Source organism: Dunckerocampus dactyliophorus, chromosome 7 (assembly GCF_027744805.1).
Source record: "Dunckerocampus dactyliophorus isolate RoL2022-P2 chromosome 7, RoL_Ddac_1.1, whole genome shotgun sequence".
Classification (NCBI taxonomy): Eukaryota; Metazoa; Chordata; class Actinopteri; order Syngnathiformes; family Syngnathidae; genus Dunckerocampus; species Dunckerocampus dactyliophorus.
Genome location: NC_072825.1, coordinates 18507400 through 18531949, shown reverse-complemented (window position 1 = coordinate 18531949; position 24550 = coordinate 18507400).

Genomic DNA, 24550 nt, shown 5'->3' with positions numbered 1-24550 from the left:
TTTATATTAAGGACATTTGGCAAGGGACTTAAATCTACAGGGGCAGTCATTGTCGTTCTTTAAGTTAATTGCTCTGCTAGTGTTATTCTGGCATGTTTTGGCCCTAATGAGATACGGTAGATTGCAAACTTCTAACAAAGATATTAGCATCGTATGGGAGGACCAAAGAGTACATTGGGGAAACAAGACAAGATGTGACAATTAGTATAATGTTGTCTGAGTGGCTTGTCTTGGAGGGTGGCCTTCAGAGATTGGTTAATTTTTAAAAACACATGAAACGTCCGTGGTCATATTGCTGGGCTCTGGTGGATTGTGTAAGTAATGGCTTGCAGATGGTTTTGGTATTTAATTTTGAAATATCTTAAAATTATATTAAGCATTTTGTTGATTGTGAAAATGAATGTCATCATTGTAAAATGTCAAATTGTAACATGCTTTGATATCAGCTGTCACAATGAAATTATTGTTCTTTCAAAATGTATGTTTTCCACACCTTGATAAAAAAAAAATAATAATAAGTGCAGGAAAAACAAATACAGTTGTCCCTTGCGACTTTGCGGTTCCAATTTCTCGGCTTCACACGATCACCCATCCATCTTCCATGCCGCTTATCCTCACTAGGGTCACGAGGGTATGCTGGAGCCTATCCCAGCTGACTTTGCGCGAGAAAAGGGGAACACCCTGAACTTGTCACCAGTCCCTCAACTTTTTAAAAAAATATGCTAACTAATAAAGCTTGCTGTTTCGTGGTTGAAAACTGTTACATACACATTGAAGCAAATTGTATGTATTTTTTGCCCAAATCAAGCATTTTCAAGAATAAAAATGGCTAAATCAACTACAATACAAACACAAGGCATTCAGAGGACACATTCAAAGACACTGTGAATGGTATGTTGTATTCTACACTGGTCACTAGCTCTCAGGAATATTCGGTGATGTTGTCAGTAGTGTTCACACACCAGACTTGATTGCCGGACAACAGGCTTTTATTGCAGGTTTAAATGATCTCACAACAGGCACAATAATCCCTAATAAAAATCCCTAGTAAAAGAATGGGCTACTGTTACAGACGTAGCACACAGAAAGCTAAAACTCAACCCTGAACCCCCAATGTTACTTCCTGTCCGCCCTCCACTCTGCTCCCCGAGGCAACACATTTATACAACACATGAGAATGACTTTTATTTATGTCTTAAAGCATGGATGCCCAACTTGTCGATCGGGAGCTACTGGTCGATTTTGAAAGTAGTTTGGGTCGCTCGCATCAATGTCACTTTGAAGATGTCATATGACATCAGTCAGCTGACATTAAACTCCCCTCCTGATTCACTTACAACAAAAGTTATCTGTTCGCTTGTAGCAGCCAGTTATGTAGAAAAAAAGTCAATTGTTTGATGGCTTTGTTTGACGTCATGAACTCCACCATCAAAATGTGTTTTTCTACTCCCTTTCTTAAACTATTATTTCATGATAATTTTGGAAAACTGAAACCTATTTGATATGTTGCCTTGACTTCGGTTGCATTGCCTTTTGCATAATCATTTTCATTTCTTGTATATCGGTAATGTTTGATAGCAGATGCTAACTGGACGTAAGACATTAACTGTGTGTCTAATGAACGCTACGTACGCAGACATAATGTGGGTACTTAGGTTATGTACACAACTATTATGGAATTATGTGTAATGATCTTTATTGCCATATTATTTGTGAATGCTACTTTGATTACCTGTAAACTTTGAAACTGTGAATGAGACATATTAATCATTAGTATTTAGTGTAGTAGTTCAAATGTTTACTGGTTAGATTTTATATATACTGTATGTCATATGTTTTATAGTAAGAGATAAATCATATTGACTTTTTTCTTGCATGCTGAAAAAGTGCGTGCACCCCGACATACATGTACAATGTACATAAATACTCATATTTATCAAGAGAGTAAATGTATATTTTCTGTATTTATAGTAGGAGGTACTGTACATCTTTGGGACTTGGTCATTTTAAAAGTAGCATACAGGATGAAAAAATGTGAGCACCCCTGTCTTAAAGGGATAGTTTGGATTTTTTGACATGAAATTGTATGAAAATCCCCATCAGCAGTGTATTATATCAACAGTGATTTACCCCCCCATTGAGCCCATGAGTCCAGTTCTGGTCGGAGATCCGTGACGAGAAACGTAATTTCGCTTAGTTGCTGGGGCCATTTAAAGAGTTTGGCTTCTCAAAACAATATGCATTCAAAATAATTACACATTTGCATCATAAAAATGCCTCCTCGAAAAAATCTGACCTCACAAATCACTCGGCGTTATATTTGTCTCCTGACCTATCCATGCGCAGTGTCGCCTGTCCATTCTTGTGTATGTGATGAAGATGCTGGCATCTTCTTCCGCTGTGGAACACACACAAAAATAGATGGCCCGGCGCTCCGTCGCGGAAGAAGATGCAAGTGTCTTCATCACATACACAAGAATGGAGAGGCACAGGGATACGGCGGGGGACAAATATAACGCGGAGCGATTTGTGAGGTCTGACATTTTTTTTTCAAGGAGGCATTTTTGTGATGGAAATATATTACTCTTTTGAACGCTTCTTGTTTTGAGAAACTGTCAAGAAAAATGTGTGGAGGTTTTTAAGACCGAAGGCTAATGAATAATCAATTTCCTGAATCACTACAGTGGCAACAAACTCAAACAAATAGTCTCCATGTTACCAACATGTCAATGGTTAATTGTATTTTTTTCTTCAATCAAATTAGGCCAAGCACTAATTGATTGTAATGGAAATGAGTTGACCACTCTTGTCATAAAATGCCACTGCTCCATGGCCCCAATATCACTGTCTTTACACTGATGGCTAATTGTTGGTCTGATTTGCTTGCCCCTGCGGTGCTGTGGGTTCTCAATGCTAATAAGCTCATTATTGAGCAACAGTGTAAGCCCAGACAATTCAATCATTGTAGACATTAATGAACACACCATCCAATAACGGCAGCTTGGTATTTTAATTGCGATGCTTCAGACAGAATTGAAGTCCAATACTAAATTTGTACAGTCACTAACTGCATGTACTTTATGTTTTGCGTGTTTTCGTTTGTGAAATGTAAGAAAACAATGAATGTAAAAGTTGAAGACAAGTTGTATTTTTTATTTTGGAAGACACAAACTCAACAACAAATAATCATTATGCACCAATTTTAAAGGTTGTTTTTTCGTTTGCATATGTGATTAGTGTTAACATAGACCACCACAATCATGGTGTTATATGACAAGAACATATTGCTATTTTCATCAATCACCTCAGGGCACCACCCAGAAACAGGGAAAAAGCCAATTCACAGCTTTTGTCTCCTAAACTCCTAACCTTTGTTTCCTAACGTCGCACTCAACCACACTTGGAACTGCGAACTGCTTGTTCAATTAATAACAATAACAAACATAACCAAACACAATGTAAAGCGAAACTGAAAAAAATGTTGATTGGTGTTCCATGCGCTTGTGCAATACAATGTTGGATGAATGAATACAAATCGTAAAGAAAACATTCTAACAGGTTCATCAATGAGTGATCAGTGAGGTCAACTGTTACTGTGTCAGTAATAAAATATTTGTTTTTTACCACTTCGGCCAACTCCTCAGTAAGAAAAGTAGCTATTGGCTGTCCTAGAAGTCACTAGATGACGCCATCGGCTAATTTGCATATTATTTACATATGATGTAACAGATGATGCAGGGAAAAAAAGCATAACCTCGTAGGAGAGAAAAAACAACTGAATAAAAACACCATTATATTTACACCTACAAATTAACTTGAATCTTGGTTTGTTCATTTAAAATTGGCCATCGCTTCATCAAAATAAAATTAATCTAATATTTTATCTCGGCCAGCGCCTCTCAAAGTCTTGACAGTGTAATAATTACATTTCGGACTTGTGTCCAGCCTCCACCCTTTATCTTGCAGTTAGGCCTACTTGTGTAATTTATCACACAACGTTCTTCCATCACACGTTCTGACACACCGACAGGTAAGTGACGGAGTCCAAATGAGGCTTAAGTGTAATGAGTAGTAATTTAATGAATATTAAGAAACATTTACGTTTTAGATGCCACTCTGTAAAACAGGGTGAGATCCACCCCGGCAGCATTGCGCCTCACGCATGCGTAGAACTCCACTATGCTCTGAGGAACATTCTTGGGAACCACGTGACATACCAAACCATAGAAGAAGAAAGAACGGATGCGCATAAGTCCGTCGTCTTCAGCTTTTCAGGGCTCGTGGAATTACATGTGCGTCATTTTGGGAGTCGAAATATTCAGACATGTTGGCTTGTCGTCAAAGCTCGCTTCTGGTCACGTGACGCTGACGAGGCGGCGGTGAGTCAGTGACATCATCGTTCTCGTATTGTCTACACAGCAACGAGAAGCCGGGGTTTTCTGATTTTCCCACTCTGGAAGCCATTTTCAAAAAATCCTTTTTCAGGTCACCAAGAACACCCATGTGGATGAGAGGCTGAAACGATAAAGTACTTGGCCGTTTTGACGCGAAAACGTTTTAGTGTGGATAGCCCCTCAGTGTGCCGCAGGACCTACTGCTGCTCAGTGACAACAGAAACTGTAGAACAATATGTACTTTCACTTTTAAATGAAACATATTGGACAATCTTTACAAAAAAAATACAATCATCACAATAAAGTGCACTTTAGATTCTAATTTAGACCTACACTGATTTTATTTAATACTTGCATCAATGTGTTTCTTCTTTGTGTAAGACAAAAGCAACCTTCAGCTAAACAAGATTTTCCTATCGTGCCTGCTGATTCAAAGAACATAAAAGTCAAATGCTGGCCATGGAAATAAAAAAAAAAATCTGATCTAATGTTGTAAAAAACTTCAGCAATTAAGCATAAATAAAGCCACATTTCAAATATAGGTGGTTGAATGCACCAAATGCTCATGAGTACCCATTCCTTCCTTTCCTTTCCTTTTTTTTCAATTCTTAACCATTTTAATTTAATTTTTTTTACGTTTGTGCTTTAACGTCTGTTAGTGTTTTAGAAGGAATTGAAATGACACTTTGCACTGTCGGCAGCACAATCTTCAGAAAAAAATGCAAAAATAAAAGATCATCAACATAACAATAACCTTTGTTTGATAATATCACATTTACCTTATTCAAATATTTGCATTTTAGTAAGTATTATTTGCCTGCTCTCATAGATTATTTTCGTAAATCACTTGCATGCATAAATATGCTTTTATAGTGTGTTGTGGATATTTGAAAAATGACTTTTTATTACAACCATAGTCACATTTTGATTAACTCATAAAAAATACTTTTTACATTATGCTTACAGCGCTCAAGATGATAAACTTGCATTGGAAGGTTATTAATAATAGCATTAAACAAAGTGATAAATATTAGACCAACAACAGACAGTGACATAGATGGCATACTGTGCTGTGAATAATAAACAGCGTTTTTCAGAGCAGTGTGCAAATATTAGCCCCAACTGGCCAGATTTGAATTTGAGATGCCCACTGTGTTGTGTAAAGCAATATCAACGCTACAAAAAAAAATATATAAAGATTAGCTTGAGATGACCTAATAAAGGTCAGTTCAATCTTCCTTTACCTTTCATTTCAAGAAAATGCCAGATAACATTTCAAGATAACACCATCGGTGAGAATCCTGCCAATATTTGATCAGCACCTACGAGAAAGATATGGACAATACTGGGAGACACACATACACACATGCACACGCGGACGCACACGCACACGCTCACACACACACACACACACACACCAAGGCTTTCCCGATGCCATCATTATTATACCTGGAGTCCACTGCAGGCTTTGATGGCTATCATGTTAAATGTGTTACATTTTACTCAGAGACCTTGGAAATTGGATTTTTCTGTTTATATCTGTTGGAATTTAGATTTTTGAGAAGTCAGTTTCTCGGAGGTGTGACAATTTTGAAAATATGCCACAGTCAGATTAAAAAGTAGTGCGCCCGTCGTTATTCTTCCCGATACGTGTTACCACTTGCTGTACGTTTTGACATTCAACCCAGAGCTCTTTTTGAATGCTGTTGCCTTGTTGGGAGAACAGTGCAAAAAAATACATTGGAGGAGGATTTTTTTTAAAGTTTACTGCCTATGTTCCCAAAGTCTTTTACACCTTTTATATGTCTTATTTGCTCTTATTATGTCTACTATATTTGGTAATACGAGTGTAAAGGTGACTATAGGGGTGTTATTGCATGTCTAGAGGGCTCTAAGAATGTTAAAAACTGTGTTTAGAAGGCTGTAAACAGGTTTTCTAAATATTGTATTTATAAATAAGGGATCCTACTTCGTGGAAATGAACTAATGACGATCAGGTGTGGAACCAATTAACTGCTTCAGCGTTGCAAACCTTGCCCCACGTAACACACGCCATACGTGCCAGCCCACCGTTACTTTTTTCAGCCAAAAAATGCACCAGCTAGCATATGTTACCAATAGTGGTTTCAGAGAACAGACTGTACAAAAAAAAATTCCATATTCTTCACAATTCCGAGTTCAACTTAGAGATTTGTTGCTCGGCTTGAAAAAGGGGCGTGCCATTCATGGCTGTCACATACCCGTAGTGTGCGTGTACATACACATAAACACATTCTCAGAAATGATATTGACAACTAGCAGTCATGGCTGAGCAGGAACAGGGCAAGATATACTTGTACTTTTAAACATTAGCGCCCAATTGCAGTACCTAACCATGGCAGACAGCACCTTTAAAGCCATTGTGTTTGCACATCTAGAACATGCTTGAAGGGCACCTAGACCATCCATATCAATTCAAAGAACCATTGGCCAAACACCCATATTTGTCAGGATCCCATGTTTCCGCACACCATTACACACCTGTAATGGTGTTGAAAGTACACACACACAGACACACACACACACACACACACACACACACACTTGCATCTACTGTACATACACCCACTCTCTTGCAATCACCTCACCTTTCCCCCAAACTAGCCTGAAACTAAGTTTATTCATTCATTTATTCATTCATCCAATCATTTTTGGCCTCTTCACTGTGTGAGAGGGGGTGAATAGACCCATTGTGCTGCAACCTGTGTACCCCAACCCCTCAAGCACTCTGGCCAATTTTTGCCTCCATGCTGTCCCCTTCAGAGAGGAGAGCTAAAATGAAAAGCCTTGTCTCCCGCTCCACCATCATCCTCCCATCCTCCTCTCAACAAAACAACCCATAATGGGGGACTGGAGGCTGTCGATCCATTTTTCTGCCAAAAGAGGAGGGAGTGAAAGGGAGAGAGTAAGTGAGAGACGGAGAGAGAGAGACCAGCCGTGAGCTCATCATCCTTGATTAGGCCTGTCACCACCAGGTAGGAGGCAGCAATTAGCCTTGGCCGGGCCTGTTCCGGCGAGACACGCACATGCACACATGCCCGCACGTGCTCCCTCACACACATATGCATAATTACGCCGACACAACTGATATTCACACAGACACACACCCGTACACTTGGGAGGCCGACTGAATGAGGCCGGCATCTGTTAGAGAGCGATTTGGCTGGTGAATTAAAAAAAAAAATGGCTGGATGGATGCGTGGTGAGCAGTAGTGTGGCACCATGGCAGGGGTGGGGGGATGAGGAAGATGAGGGAAAGTCATGGTGAAGGACAGAGGACGAGGAACGCGGGAAAAGTTTATTGTAAAAGGTGCCGACGAAGGGACAATGAGCAAGGGAAGCCTTTGTGGCAAAATTAACAGGCAGCAGAATGGGTGTTAATGAGAAAGTAGAACTGCGCAAGGAGAAATCAGGAAAGAAATGAGGAAAGCTGCAAGAGTAGAATCCGTTGAATTGGGACAAAAGAGGGAGTGATGAAGAAAGACATGGTGGGGAATGAGTGATGAGGTGGTGGTTGGAAAAAAAAAGCTATGGGGTGATAGTGGCAGTCGAAAGGAGAGGACAGATGGAGTAAGGAAAGCGGTTTGGATATGAAAAAAAAAAAAAGTCAAGTGGCAAGGAGCGGGTGAAAGGGGGGAGAAAGAGCGTGGTGCTGAGATGGACAGGGGAGGGGAGATTGGCCGTTTGGTTTTGATAGCATGTGCCAAATCGATTGTAGCTGACTCTATCCAGTTAGTTATGGCAGAGGCATGCAGAAGAGACGCTTATGGGGGTGGTAGGTTGTAGTGTGTGTGATGGTCCGCCTGTCGGTGATTGTGTTATGTCTCATGCCTGGATGTGTTTCCATGTGTGTTTGTGTGAGGCATGACTAAAGCTGACATGAGGAAAATCTGCTGCCAGGCTGCAATGTTTCTCATAAGCATAAAACATGTCTAAATGAACTAAAATCCAAATATAAGACACATTCAAAGACATTGTGATAATATGTAGGATTCTACGCTGGTCACTGGGTGTCAGTAGTGTTACTGTAATGTTTGGTGAGAGACACAAGCATCAGACTTCATCATCGGAACAACAGGCTAATCTTGCAGGTTTGAATGATCTCACAACAGGAACAATAATCCCTAATAAAAAAGGGTTACTATTGCTGTAACCACACAAAGGTGAAACTCAACTGTGAACCGCTGACGTCACTTATGTCCTTCCCTCACTCTGCTCCCCACGTAACACATTTATAACATCGCAAATTAGCACTAGTCTTATTTATTATTTGATTATGGCTTATTTTGTGTTATTATTTCTACTACATTGGGGACTACGAGTGTTAAGGTGACTCTCATAAATATTGTATTTAGAATGTCCTAAAGATGTTTTGCATGATCCAACTACAAAAATAGTCAATTTTTAAAGAAGGAATTGTCAGTATTGTGTGCTGCGTTGCTGCCATTCACCTGTCCTCTTTTGCAGCACACCCCTGAGCATCCTGATGAGCTGATTATCCTCACCTGTGGCTGATTGGAAAAGCTACTTAAGCTGTCTGCAAACTCATGTCCAGTGCCAGATTGTACCCTTTGCTACTCCTTGTTATGCTTAGCATTTGGCCTTCTACCCGTTGCTCTTCTAGCCCTCGTAAGTACTACCCTACCTGCAAGACGTCCTTCAGCAGTAGCGTTACGCTTTTGGTACTTCTGCTAGTTCTTGTTAGCAGCTCTTTTCGTTACATACCGGACCAGTGTTTTTTCCCTGCTTAGTTTTCCGTGCTAGCAGTGTTTTCAGTTATCTATTCCCGTGACTAGGTCCGGAGGTATCTCTGTTGTACTTTGCTTTTTGTGTTGTTTTTGTATTAAATACTTTTTGTTACACGGATTATTGACTCTGCATTTTGGTTTCCTTGACCACGGCCATGGCCGACCTTAACAGGAATCCTACTTCGCAGAAATTCACTTATCACGGTAGGGCCTGGAACCAATTAACCGGAATAAACAAGGGTTTACTGTATTTAAAGACAAAGCTTTGTGTTATTATTAGTATCAACATGTCAGCCTCTTCGCTTTACATTTTGCCTTTTTGCTCTATTTTTCCCTTTTTTTGCAGGTTTTTTTTGGTGAATTTTTTTTTAACTTGAATTACATTTCTAGAATGTGCCACCAACCAATAAAAAAAGCTAGCTGCACTTTGGACACCTCTGTATTAGGGAGGGGGAAAAAAAACCTACAAAAATAATAAGTTGAATAAAAAACACTTTTTTTTTTCTTTTTTTTTAATATAAGAATTGTTAGTTAGGAAATTGTTTGGAAAATGACCACAAAAAGTGCCACAAAAATGCCAAAGTTGAATCTTCTTCATCTCAGTGTGCAACTCAAAAAACTGTCTTTTGCTTTCTGTGATGCCGAAGAGTAGCAGCGATGACTTAGAGGAAATGTGTGATGACGACCATAGAAACATAAATTGAACTTGTTTCACAACAGCTGTGGCGTAGCAACAAAAGTGGCATGTTTGTTAAAGTGTTAGTTAAGACATTGTACATTTAGTAGAGGTTTTGTGATGGAAACGTTCCAGATTTTTTTTCCAGTGATTAAAAAACAATAAAAAATCAAAATTGGACTAATACAGTATATGGTATTCACCCATAAATGTTCCACAGCAGTAGAAATTAATTTTTCCTCCTGTGAAACAGAAACAGTGGACATTCTGGTTCCTCACTTGTTATTCTTGTTAATATTGTTTTTTTTTGTTGTAGTTTTTAAAAATATCCATCCATATTCTATGCCGCTTATCCTCACTAGGGTCGCGGGTATGCTGGGGCCTATCCCAGCTAACTTCGGGCGAGAGGCGGGGTACACCCTGACTGGTTTCCAGCCAATCGCAGGACACATATAGACAAACAACCATTCACACTCACATTCATACCTATGGACAATTTAGAGTCGCCAATTAACCTAACATGCATGTTTTTGGAATGGGGGAGGAAACCGGAGTACCTGGAGAAAACCCACACACGCACGTACGAGGCGAACATGCACAACTCCACACAGAGATGCCCAACAGAGATTTGAACCAGATCTTCCCCATTTTCCTGACTATGTGGCCAACATGCTAACCACTAGGCCACCGTGCAGCCTTGTTAAATATATATTTTATATTATTATTTTGTATAATATTGTATAATATAATGTATTTGTATTTTTTTAACTAACAAACACACAGCGCATGATTTTATTTTTCTTCTTATATTTAAAGACACTGTCAAATATCACACAGCATCAATAATGCTGCAAGAGATGCTATAGCCCCTTAGCACTCTTTTTACAATGAGCCTCTTATGTCAAATAAAGAATACCAGCATTTTCAATCACATCTATAATTGCCTACATTTACTTCTCCTTAGAGGGCAAAACATACAAAATCCTCAAATGCCCAATAAATGCTACCACTGACCGTATTTCTGATTAGGGTCTTGGTGCTGAAGAAAAAGGTTTGACGCTCATTTTTCACAAAATTTTTTTTCATTTTTCTTCACAGGCAGACAGTTGGCATTAGATTAGGGCAGGCCTAAGAGAGGCAGGGCTGCTAGCAAATTGTACAACTTGAAGGGCAAATGCCCCTCTGAATTTATCAACTTACAGCTCTAGTGAGCTGCGAGGAATGGTGATGACCTTACGATACCCTCCTAAGGATGCATTTGTTGCATGCGTGTTACAGAGCGAACAGCATTCCGCCTAAGCACATTTGTTTCCCCTTCAGTTTTCAACAGTTGGCTGGATTAGCCATTCATACTGTAACTGGTCGTTTTCCTTTTTTTGTGTTGGTCATATTAACAATAAACATGTTGATTTACACACTAAAACATGCAATTTGATTCTGTTCATTATTACACACAGTTGTGTTCTTACAGTATATATGATCCGACATTAACCAACTCCTTAGTGTAATACTGTCATTAGAGCATAATGCATCAAAAACCTTGACTACATCGCAACATGTGGTCATTGATAAAGCAATGCCATAAATACATATTTATCACGTGCTGGCTCTCAGTCGCCGATATAATTCATTCCAAAAATGTTCTATCGGGTTGAGGTCAGAACTCTGTGCAATACCCGACTCTGTTATCCATGTCTTTATGGACCTTGCTTTGTGCACTGGTGCATGCCTACGTGCTTGATTTTGTACTCCTGTGGCCATGGAAGCAATTGGAACACCTGATTCAGTTTATCTGGATTGGTGAACAAATATTTTTGGCGATATAGTATATATGCACTAAACAAAAATATAAACGCAACACTTTTGTTTTTGCTCCCATTTTTTTACGAGATGAACTCAAAGATCTAAAACTTGTTCCACATACACAATATCACCATTTCTCTCCAATATTGTTTACAAATCTGTCTAAATCTGTGATAGTGAGGTCTTTTCCTTTCCTAAAATAATCCATCCCACCTCATAGGTGTGCCATATTAAGATGCTGATTAGACACTATGATTAGTGCACAGGTGTGTCTTAGACTGCCCACAATAAAAGGCCTCTCTGAAATGTGCAGTTTTATCACACAGCACAATGCCACAGATGTCGTAAGATTTGAGGGAGCGCGCAATTGGCATGCTGACAGTAGGGATGTCAACCAGAGCTGTTGCTCGTGTATTGAATGTTCATTTCTCTACCATAAGCCGTCTCCAAAGGCGTTTCAGAGAATTTGGCAGTACATCCATCACCTCATGTTGCAGCAGGATAATGCACAGCCCCATGTTGCAAGGATCTGTACACAACTCTTGGAAGATGAAAAAGTCCCAGTTCTTGCATGGCCAGCATACTCACCGGACATGTCACCCATTGTGCATGTTTGGGATGCTCTGCATTGGCGTATACGACAGCATGTACCAGTTCCCGCCAATATCCAGCAACTTTGCACAGCCATTGAAGAGGAGTGGACCAACATTGCACAGGCCACAATCGACAACCTGATCAACTCTATGCGAAGGAAATGTGTTGCACTGCATGAGGCAAAAGGTGGTCACACCAGATACTGACTGGTTTTCTGAGTCCCTAGAACCCCCACCCTCCCAATAAAACAAAACTGCACATTTCAGAGTGGCCTTTTATTGTCGGCAGTCGAAGGCACACCTGTGCACTAATCATGGTGTCTAATCAGCATCTTGATATGTCACACCTGTGAGGTGGGATGGATTATCTTAACAATATTTGAGAGAAATGGTGATATTGTGTGTGTGGAACAAGTTTTCGATCTTTGAGTTTATCTCATAAAAATGGGAGCAAAAACAAAAGTGTTGCATTGATATTTTTGTTGAGTGTATATATACTGTATATATATATATATACTGTATATGTATGTATATATAGTATTAATACAGATTTTCATTAAGAGGACAACAAGAAAAGGAAAATAATTCAGTTTTGTTAAAAAAAAATCTAATACTTTTCATTTGTGGTCTTACCTTTTTGCACACATGCAACTTTTTGTGATTTTGTTGAAAATGTAGGCGCATTTGCCTTTAGAAGTTACACCGCATCTCTTGAGGCAGTTAGCTGTTTATTTCAGATTGTTAAAAAAAACTTCAATCAGTGTGGTTGAATTGATTACAGGTCTGAAATAATACTTGGTTGAAAAATAATTTAATGTCCTCAAGGCAACAAAGTAATAAAGTAAACCAAATCAGTACAGATTTTGTCATCAACAAAATCATGCAATTGCCATGGACCTCTGGGAACTGAGTGAGCCAAATATATCAGTCTCAAGCACACAACTGCATTTTGCTGTTGAAGCTATTATGGCTGCATTAAATTATGATTTTTTTTCAATAACTTCAGGCATTGCAAAGGCGATGAAAACCATGACTGATTCAATTCACTACATATAAAAACCTGTAACAGAGGTCTGTAATCAATGGATAATTTCCACCTTTTCATGTCTCGTGGACTCCTGTGGTGTCAAATGCAATCAAAAGTGTCAAAACCTGCGCGTACGTGTGTTTTGGTGAGAATGCGTGCTTTATCCTGCCACTCAATATCCACACTTTCCGCTCACTCCACTGCACTGAACAACAAACGGAACCAACCACTGTGGTGAGAATCCAATTTTCAACACCCAGTAGGTGTCATTGTGTGCCTTATGTCAACCTCCACTGTGCCCGCTCCATTTGCATCATTATAATTAAGAACACTGCTTTCATTTTTGCTCATTAAACTCTGGGGTTAAAAAGATGTCTAAGTCACAAAGGATGCTGTTAGCAGTAGACTGCAAGTTAATGCTTTGTTGTTGTTTTCAAAGGTTTTGAATAGTGCATAGCATGTCAGCAAGTGTGGGTATGAAATACATGTAGTATAGAAATTTGTTACTAAGCGTGTCTACACCACTTTACTTAAAAAAGATAAATAAGTGAGACAATTAATATTTTCCAGAAATTCTTTTATTTTTTTCTGTGCTCGCTAATGACATTACATGTCTTTCTAATGCCTTGTTCAGGCAGACAGCGGTCCCTCAGTAATTAAGGACAAATGCTAGAGTGAGAAAGCAAGGGAGAAAAAGAGAGCGGAGCAGGCTCAGCTGGTTCCCTGAACATGAAAATAGGTCTAATTAACAGCGCTGACTTCACACATGAGATAGACTCAAAGGGGAGTGAATTTCGGGCAATTACTCATACAGCGGAATATCATTTAAAGACAATTCATTTGGAGATTTCTGCCAATTTAGTGTCCTTTAGTGCCAGGCTAATTTAAAAAGAATATACATGTCCTACATAGAAACTTTTTAGTGCAAAGATCAACATATTTTGTCTCAGCATGTTGTGATATATTTTATATACTGTATAGTAAAGGCGGGTTATGTTCCGGAACCAACAGTGAATGTAAAAAAAATGCGAGCAATTAATGCACGCCTCCAAACCTTCCTGCTAGGTTGACGTTGACGGTCTCCTTCGATTTTGGAGCAACATTTACAATAAATGTGACTTTGTAGTTATTTTGTGAGTTGCAATTATTAGATTAGATTCTACTCCACAACCCTCCCCTTCTCTCTTTAATTGCCATTGTTCATTCATGACGCAATCCAGGTCTAAGCCCTTTGCTTTTTTTTTGCACATGTATTGAAAGTACTTACTAGGGGTGTGATGAAATATCGATATGTCAAACTATTTAACTTTACGATGGATTATCGATATGCTTTCGCCATGTATCACTTTTGAAATTATTATTAGAATATAGCCACTATAAGGACAAGTGGCATAGAAAATGGATGGTTGGATATAGCCGATATAAATTTCTTTCATCGTTCCTCCTCAGTGAGTCAAGTGACCATTTTACATGTCATCCATTTTCTATTTGAATGCTAAATATTAAACATATTTTTAACATCCATCCATCCATTTCCCTCCGCTTATCCGGGTCTGGGTTGCGGGGGCAGCAGTCTCAGTTGGGAAGCCCAGACTTCCCGGTCCCCGGCCACCTCCTCCAGCTCCATCGGGACAACACCAAGGTGTTCGCAGGCCAGCTGTGAGACATAATCCCTCTAGCATGTCCTAGGTCTACCCTGAGACTTTCTGCAGGCTGGGCATGCCCGGAACACCAAGGAGGCATCCGAACTCGATGCCCGAGCATTTTTTTTTCATGTTTCTACTTAATAGATTTGATCAACTTGAGAGACATGAGAGGTCATATTTTCTGAATTGGTTTAATACGTAGTGTCACCATTTGTCAGAAACCTAAAACTAAATCCTGTTTACAATTAAGTTGCACTAAAACACTATCATTGTTTTTGCAGTATTGCTGTTTGTACTCTGGTTAAATTATGCTGGAACATATGAAATTAATTTATTTGTTTGTTTTTGTTTCACCCGATCACAGTGTTGAGGTATTATCTTTATCGTGAGCCACGTATCTCGGATAATATTGTTTCCTGAAGTACCCTGAGATTCCCAGACGTAGACAAGTAAACTTTTGCATCTCAAACCACAGCACACAAATATCGTGCATTCAAGGACGGCCGAATAAAGTGGGAAATCTCATGCTTGATGAAAAAAACATATAAAAATGGTGGGGTTGCTAACAGTGGTACATGTATACATTTACCTGTATTATCACATATTTATAAGTTATTACCGACTTATGATAAATGAGATGTGTTTTCTGTGGAAAAACTGCCAATTTTTGGAGAAAAAAAAGTTTTCCCAAAAATCTGCAAATTTGCGAGGCCGTGAATGCTGAATCGAGAATGTGCAGGGGATCCACAGTATATATAATATTTACATATTGTATTCTATTAATATCCACAGTCTAATATTATATCGGTTATATTGTTAATTGTAGTTCAAATCATCAACAAAGATAATATGAAGGTAAAAACAGTCAAAGGAAAATTCAACTTGCTATCTCCTATACAGTTAAACTTTGATTTTGCCCCCAAAAAAGGCCGTTATCCCCCTTTGTTTTAGTTCTTTTATAAAGTTGTTTTAAATTCCACAATAGGAGTTACCATTGTGTGTAGATAGTGCTTTGTCATCAGGTTTGTCTGGAAAGGGATAAAGAACTGCAGTGTTTTTTTCCTTTCTGTTCTTTTTACAGTCAGGTGTGATAAGTGTCTAGTCAGCGTCCCATCAGAGAATAATAGAACTTCAGCCTTTGCTATCGGCCCCCCCACCAGTATATTCAAATGTTCTTACTCAGGCATCTACAGTATTTCTTTGCATTTTTCCCCTGTCTTCCATCAGCGTTCCATTATAGCATTCCTTTTTTCCACCTCTCGCCATCACCCCTCCACACCCTGCATCCCCTCCCCTCCCCTCCGTTCCCTCACCCACCAACCCCAAGCCAACATTATTCTAGTAGAGGAAGCGGTGAGGGTTAAAAGGCGACCACGGTCTAGTCTTCCAGGAATTAAAAGGAAAGAGCTCGGGGAAGAGGGGTATAAAGACGGGGCCTGTTTAAAATTCTGACACCTCTCTGCTATAAAGTAGGATTTCTGAGCCACTTGGGGCACAGAGAGGAGGAAAGAGACTTAAGCAGATGCAGAGGGTAAATGCGAGACTTTGTTATTTCTGACAAGCACACAGAATGGAAATGTCATTAAGTGACTGTAAATATTCAAACTCCATCGCGCAACCTCTGATGGAGGTTTTTATCATGTTTTGTCTTTAGGCATAAGCATGGAAAATCCACGTTGCACAGGGAAGACATTCTTTGAAACTTATATCAATAATTCAGGCATATAGGTAGAAAAAAATGAAAGGCGAGTGTAAGCCTACCCACAAAGAATTATTTATCTCTATGCCTGTTGTAAGTTTGAGCCTTTTAGAGTTACAAAACTTTCAAATGGGAACAACGTCTCTCATGGTGAAAATGGCACTACTAATGAAACGCTATGTTTGAAATTGCATTATGTTATGATGAAAATGTCATACAAATGTTTAAAATTTAAAATGCTCCTGAGTCTTGTGCGTTGCGTTTAGGATTTCTGTTAAATAATTTCAGCACACTGTGGAAGATATAGATGATTGTCGGTATCAGATGAAAATAACTCATGTATTCTTTATAATGTCATGTCTTCCAATAGTAATCATTTTCCTTCAGTAGTTGTGCTTCTTTGTTGTAACACAAAACTAAAAAGGCAATCAGGACATTTCCACTCTCAATTCAGACTTCACGCTGCCCATGAGTGTGAATGTCACAGTTCAGTAATCGTCATTTAGGCTTCCAACTAACTTAATGTATTCAGCTGTGGTGAAACCATAAAGTTACATTTGAAGTAAAAGCACCTGTGGCTCGGCCATACAAAACATCCCCAGTGAAGAACAAGATCTAATTCCATTAAAGGGGGGGGGGTCCTCAGATTACGTACAAATTCCGTTCTTAGACTGTGATGTAAGTCAACGTTTGAGGACAGTCGAGTCTATAGCTAAATTGAACCTAAATGAACTCCCAAGTCACTCACACTGTACACAGAACACATGAGGGACATAAAATACAGTAATAAAACATTGCATACTGTACAAGAATGACATTACATCAAACAATAATAAAAGGAGAACAACTTTTATCCCTGTGGTTTATTGGGAGGAAGAAGAATAAGAGGCAGGAGAAGCTGCCGAAGGTGCTGTGGTTGGGAGTACAGGATCACTTCCTGAATCAACATAAGGCTCACTGGGATACAGTGTTGTTTCTGGTCTTCCAGCCAGAGCACAAGCAACCTTTCCATGTCAGCAATAAGACTATTTATTGCTTTTGCTTTCATAGGAGCAGATCCTTGCACATGGTCAAGGATACCATCTTTATCCTTAATCAGACGTCACAGTTAAGTCACGGCTCAGACCAAACGTGCGGCCACAATTGGTATGAGTTCTTCCTCTCTCAGACCTTCTGATTATGTCTATTTTCGCTTCAATGGTGATAGCTTTTCTTTTTCTCAGCGCGCTTCCCCCCATCGGAGCATACCTTAATCTTGGTAGGCATAATACAGTGCAAAAATTTAAATAATAGGAGACGTTATTCAATCCCAAAGTGGGGTACGTGTACCCCAGGGGTACGCCGATTGTGATGGGGGTATGTGAATAAAAGTGAAAAACAATTAGTGCCTAACACTCACGATTAACACAGAGATTAACGCAACAGAAAGGAGACAGTGCATGAAGTTGTTCATTACTCTGTGTGCATTATATGAACAACTAAGTAAGTTTGGTGATTATTTTGTGCATTAAGAGTGTTTAATCCTGGAGATTTCATATATATTGGTGTTCCAACCTCTGCATGGCGCAGCGGTGAAAACCTGTCACTGTGAGTGGGGATTCCCCCGATAATGAGGCATTATCGTTGGTTGTATGTACTTTTGTAGTTCGGATAATGCTTTACCGTGACTGTTAGACTTTCCCCTTCAGTTTTGTATTAAATGAATATGCAGACTTAAACCATAGCCATCGTGAGTGGATTAAAAAAAGTGAAGCTCAAATTCATCCCATTCAAAAGGCAGAATACCAACGTCAGACTTGAATAAAAGATATGTAAGATGATTACTTATCGATTTAACAGTGCTCATGTGAAACGCTATCAAAATGTGACCATGCAAAACACACATATTTGACCCGGAATTACTATAAAAATAATTAAACAATTAATTATGTTCACTATTTCAAGTTAATTCAGATAAAAAGGTTTACCCCCCCTTCTATGTTTTTTAAGTGTGCAGGAGTAGGGGGTACATGCGATTGTAAAAAGCTTGGGAATCACTGCTTTACAGTATCCATCCACGGCGGTGAGACGCTGCAAGGCCCTTGCCTTGATTTTCCTTGAACTGCAGATATGTGAATGTTTTTTTGTTTCTAATTAGCTGCTTTGCTTTCTTTAAACATACTGTGTCTTTTTCCAATGAGTCTCGCTGCACCTATCAGTGCATATTTGTCTGCTATGTGTGTTGAAACAAGTTCGTTCAGCGTTTATGGACCACAATTCAGGAATTAATTAATTATGGGGGTTCATATGTAACCACGAAATGAGGAAAGTCAGAACAATGTAACCTGAGAAACACCTGTACACTCCTGATCAAAATCTTAAGACCAGTTGAAAAATTGATAGGATTTGCATTTTGCACGTTTGGATCTTAATGAGGTTTTAAGTAGAGCTACAAGATCAAGAGATCAAGATCAAGAGAGTTTTATTGTCATGTACATAGTAAAACAGCAGTTATACTATGCAATGAAAATCTTATTCTGTTCATTCTCCCAAGAAAAGAAAGAAAACAAATGAAAGAATAAGAACATAAGAAACATAAACACATAAACATATATACCAATAAATTAAGCAACAACAACAGAAGAGACATTAATACAAGTAAATAATACAAATAAATAAATAAATAAATAAATAAAGTGCTATGAGTGTGTGCGTGTGTTGCGTGCGGCGTGTGCGAGTGCTTCGTTGAGGAGCCTGATGGCCTGTGGGTAAAAGCTGTTTGCCAGCCTTGTGGTCCTGGACTTCAAACTCCTGTAGCGTCTGCCTGACGGTAGGAGTGTGAATAATGAGTGTTGTGGATGTGTGCTGTCCTTGATGAGGTTGTGTGTTCTGCGTAGGACTCTAGATTTATAAATGTCTTGCAGTGAGGGGAGGGCTGCCCCAACAATGTTCTGTGAGGTCTTGATCACCCGCTGGAGTGCCTTCCTATCACGTGTTGTACAGTTACCGTACCAAACAGTGATGGAGGCGGTAAGGACACTTTCGATAGTGCATCTGTAGAAGCAACTCAGGATTGTGGTGGACATGCCAAATTTCCTCAGTCTTCTCAGGAAGTACAGTCTCCTTTGGGACTTCTTCATAATTTGTTGGGTGTTGTGAGACCAGGTGAGGTCCTCGCTGATGTGTGTGCCAAGGAACTTGAAGGTTTTCACCCTCTCCACCTCAGTCTCATCAATAAACAGGGGTCTATGTGGCTCCTTTTCCCTTGTTCTTGGGTCAATGATCATCTCTTTAGTCTTATCTGTATTGCGAAGGAGATTGTTATCACGACACCAAGCTATGAGGTCCGCCACCTCTCTTCTGTATGATGTTTCAACACCACCAGTGATCAGTCCGATGACTGTAGTGTCATCCGCAAATTTAATGATGCTGGTGTTGTTCTGGGAGGCCACGCAATCGTAGGTGAAGAGCGTGTAGAGGAGTGGACTCAGCACACACCCCTGTGGGGTCCCAGTGCTCACAATTCTTGAGCTGGATGTGCGATTGTGGACTCTGACTGACTGGGGTCTGCCTGTGAGAAAGTTAAACACCCAGTTACAGAGGGAGGGAGACAGGCCAAGTGTGAGGAGCTTATTTGTGAGTTTGTGGGGGCAGACTGTTTTAAATGCAGAGCTATAGTCTATAAATAGCATTCTGACGTATGTGTCCTGGCCCTGTAGGTGAGAAAGGGCTGTGTGGATGGCAGTGTTGACTGCATCATCCGTGGACCGGTTCTGGCGATATGCAAACTGTAGAGGGTCCACAGTTGCCGCCGGGATGCTCTTTTTGATGTGGGTCATGACTATTCTTTCAAAGCACTTCATAACAATAGGAGTGAGTGCTATAGGGCGATAGTCATTCAAGCAGGTCACGTTGCTCTTCTTGGGTACGGGCACTATGGTGGTGGACTTAAAGCAGGTCGGTACAGATGCTTGTGCAAGCGACAGGTTAAATATGTCAGCAAGCACATCAGCTAGCTCTGATGAGCAAACCCGAAGTGCACGTCCTGAGATGTTGTCTGGCCCTGCTGCTTTTCGTGGGTTTGTTTTGTTTAGAACCCTGCGCACATCAGCTGATGTCACCATGAGAGGTGAGTCCTGTGTGCTCCCCAAGTCCAGCCACCCTCTCTGCTCATCAGGAGTTTGGGTGTCAAAGCGGGCATAGAACTCGTTCAGCTCATCTGGAAGTGTGGTTTGGCTGGACGTGGCTACGCTACTCTGCTGTCGATAGTCTGTGATGTGCTGGAGCCCCGCCCACATGCGCCGAGGGTCTGAGGTGGAATAGTAGCCCTCCAGCTTCTGTCTGTACTGTCTTTTGGCCTCCCGTATGGACCTCCTCAGGTCATATCTGGCCTTTTTGTAGTCATCAGCGGTGCCCATGACAAATGCAGTCGAACGAGCACGTAGCTTAGCCCTTACATCACAGTTCATCCACTGTTTCTGGTTAGGGTATTTTCTGTAATACTTGGTGGTGGTAACAGTCTCTATACATGTGCTAATGTAGCCAGTAACAGCAGAAGCATATTCATCCAAATCAACAGTACAATCTTCCCTCCCCGCTGCAGTTTTAAACACATCCCAGTTTGTGCAGCCAAAGCAGTCCTGAAGTACTTGATCAGTTTCTTCATTCCACACTTTAACTGCTGTACGTACAGGGGGAGTTTTTTTAAGAAGTTGTCTGTATGTTGGTTAAAGGAATATAGAGATGTGGTCGGCCTTTCCAAAGTGGGGTCTTGGAACAGCCTTCAAAGCAGCTTTCATGTTGCAGTAGACTTGGTCCAGGATGTTATTTTCCCTTGTGGGAAAGCTCACATACTGGTAATATTTGGGGAGGACAGTCCTGAGGTTACAGTGGTTGAAATCGCCAGATATAATAAATACAGCGTCTGGGTGTTTGGTCTCGTGTTTATCAATGATGTCATGCAGGAGGCCTAGTGCATTAGCAGTGTTAGCTCGTGGTGGGATGTAAACAGCAGTTAAATACACAGCGCTAAACTCACGAGGCAAATAAAAAGGTCTGCATTTCACCATCAGCAGCTCAATGTCCTGCGAGCAGTGCTTTTCCATCGTCTGTACGTCTGTGCTCCACCGTTTGTTTACGTAAACACAGACGCCGCCACCTCTGTGTTTACCAGACGCTAAAGTCCGATCTCCCCGGTAAGCAGCAAATGATTCCAACTGGATCGCCGAGTCCGGTATATCCTCCGTCAGCCAGGTTTCTGTGAAGGTGAGGACACAGCATTCCCTGATCTCACGTTGAGCTGTAATCCTTGCTCGTAGTTCGTCCATCTTGTTTTCAAGAGAGCGGACGTTGGCTAGCAGCAGGCTTGGTAGCGGTGGCCTCGTCGCTCTAGCTTTTAGCCTAGCATGCAGGCCGGCTCGCTTGCCTCGTTTACGCCTCGGATGCTTTGCTCGCCGGGTATTAAGCTCACCAGGTCCGCAGGTTGCTGCGTTCTCCCGGCGCAGAAGAAAGGCAAAGTCTGAGAGGCTAAATGAAAGTTCATGGTGAACCCTGCCGATGTTCAAAAGTGTCTCTCTGTTGTAATGTACTGCGTGAGTGTGTTGAATGTCCAAAATGAACAATAAAATAGCAAAAAATAGAAAAACACGGGAGAGTGTCACAGAGACGTCTGCCACGGAGGGCGCCATCTACAATATGCAAAAGCAAGAAGGGGGAGTGAGACAAAAAGTATTTTGAAAAAGTAATTTATTGAAAACAACAGTTAAACTGAAATAGGCTGTTTATGAGCTGATCAAAAGTTTAAGACCACAGGCTATAAAAGCCAAAATCTGCTCCAAATTTTCATTTTCTGTCAGGCGTTCACACTGTCATGCCCTAGCAAGGCCTCTCGCAGCGTGCCATTGCTGCTGAGGTTGGGTGCAGTAAATCAGTCATTCATTCATGGCCATTAGTTCCAGACAGTTGATGCCCTTCGTGGAGCCATCTTCACCACTTGGAGCAATGTTCCCACTAGCCGCCTGGAAACACTCGTATCAAGCATGGCCAAACCAATTTTTGGAATGATTACCAAGAACGGTGGAGCTACTCCTTACTGAGTCCTACTGAGAACATTTTTTGTTCTGGTTTGGAGAGTTTTTTTGTTATTTTTTGAGTGATGGTCTTAAAATTTCATCAGCTGATAAACAGCCTCTTTCAGTTTAATTGTTGTTTTCAATAAATTACTTTTCCAAAGTGCTTTTTCTGTCACTCCCCCTTCTTGCTTTTGCATATTGTAGCGCTACTTAAAACCTCATTAAGATCCAAATGTGAAAAATGCAAATTCTAGCAATTTTTCAGCTGGTCTTAAGATTTTGATCAGGAGTATATGTTTCTTTACACCAGTACACCAATACTCACAGTTAACTTTAATTGTTAATTCATTTTATTTTGCAGACAAATATCCCAATCACAGATAGAAAGCATTTTTATCTATGAGAAGTGTACCTTTTGGAAGATAATTTTAAAGTTTTTAATCTTTTTAAACAGCTCAACCCAAAATGTACGACAATGGTAAGGTAGACTGGCCATCACTCAAATATCATTGTCTTCAAGCAAATAATCTCACAAAATCTGAAGTATAATTGTGACTAACATTACAAATAAAGGTTTACAAAAACACCCACCAACTAAGTGAAATGAAAGCAGGGTGTTAGAAAATAAATATCGACAACTTACAAAAAATAAATTGCTCAAGAACAGTCAGTAATTTACAGAACTATGACTGCGCCCGTATACTGTCGTATATACTTCACTTTTGAGACACTCTTTTACAGGGACATACACGCACACAAACACTCTTTTACACACACTTTATCACAATTTTCTTTGTCTGGCGACTTCAACACAGTGGAAGTATGACCACATGCAACTTTTACACTCGTTAGTTGGGACACTCGTATGCTAACGTACCGCTGTATAAATGACAATAACAAATACCTGCAGTGCTCCAGCACCTTCTCTAGATTCTTCAGTTTCTCCAGCTGAGTGCAGCAATTCAACTCACAGTGACAGTAGCCACAAACAACTTCGGTCTTGTCGAGAAGGCCATCTGCCAGGACTTTGAAGCTAAACTTACCATTCAAAATACCCTTTTCTTTGTCCATTTCTCTGAAATATTTGTGCTCTCTTGTGGCTCAACATCAACTGCACCACTATGTGCTTTCACGAACTACGGTGTGGGCCGAGGGTCAAAAAGGACATGTACATGTTAATTGTAAGAAAAAAAAATATAGTGGTGTTAAAGGAGAGTTTCATTAACTCGTTATGATCGTGTTGCCTTTGACAGCCCTAATTAAAACACAGGTAATGTTAAATTTGATCATTGTTTATTTTCAATTATATGTAGGTTCATTAAATAATCCATCCTAGCCTTCAATTTTCTACAGCTTTTCCTGTTCAGGGTCAAAGTACATTTGCTTTATAGTAAAGGAAACATCATCTGATGTGTTTGCACCAATTAAAGTGTGTCAGTGGGCCAGTTGCAGAGGAACAGTGTATTTTGTTCAAATTTGTTAAATAGTCTTTGTTATTAGATTAGATTATTTTTAGATTGTTGGTTATATTTTATTTGACTCCAAGTGATGATGTTTCTAAGATAAGCTCTGCACAGTATGTAAATGTGTAGCCATCCATGTTCCTCAGTTATTTTATTTGCACCAAGTTTGTAGCATTTTACGCTCAACAAAAATGAGATTTTTGTCCATAACGTACTTCTGCCCATACCATAACCCCACTACCACCATAGGTCACACGCTCTGCAAAACAGACACGTTTAATTGATGGCATTTTTAATGCACACAGTTACGGCGACAAGATACTGAGGCCCATTGTTGTGCCATTTATCCACATCCATCACTTCATGTCGCAGCATTATAATGCACAGCCCCATGTTACAATGATCTGTATGC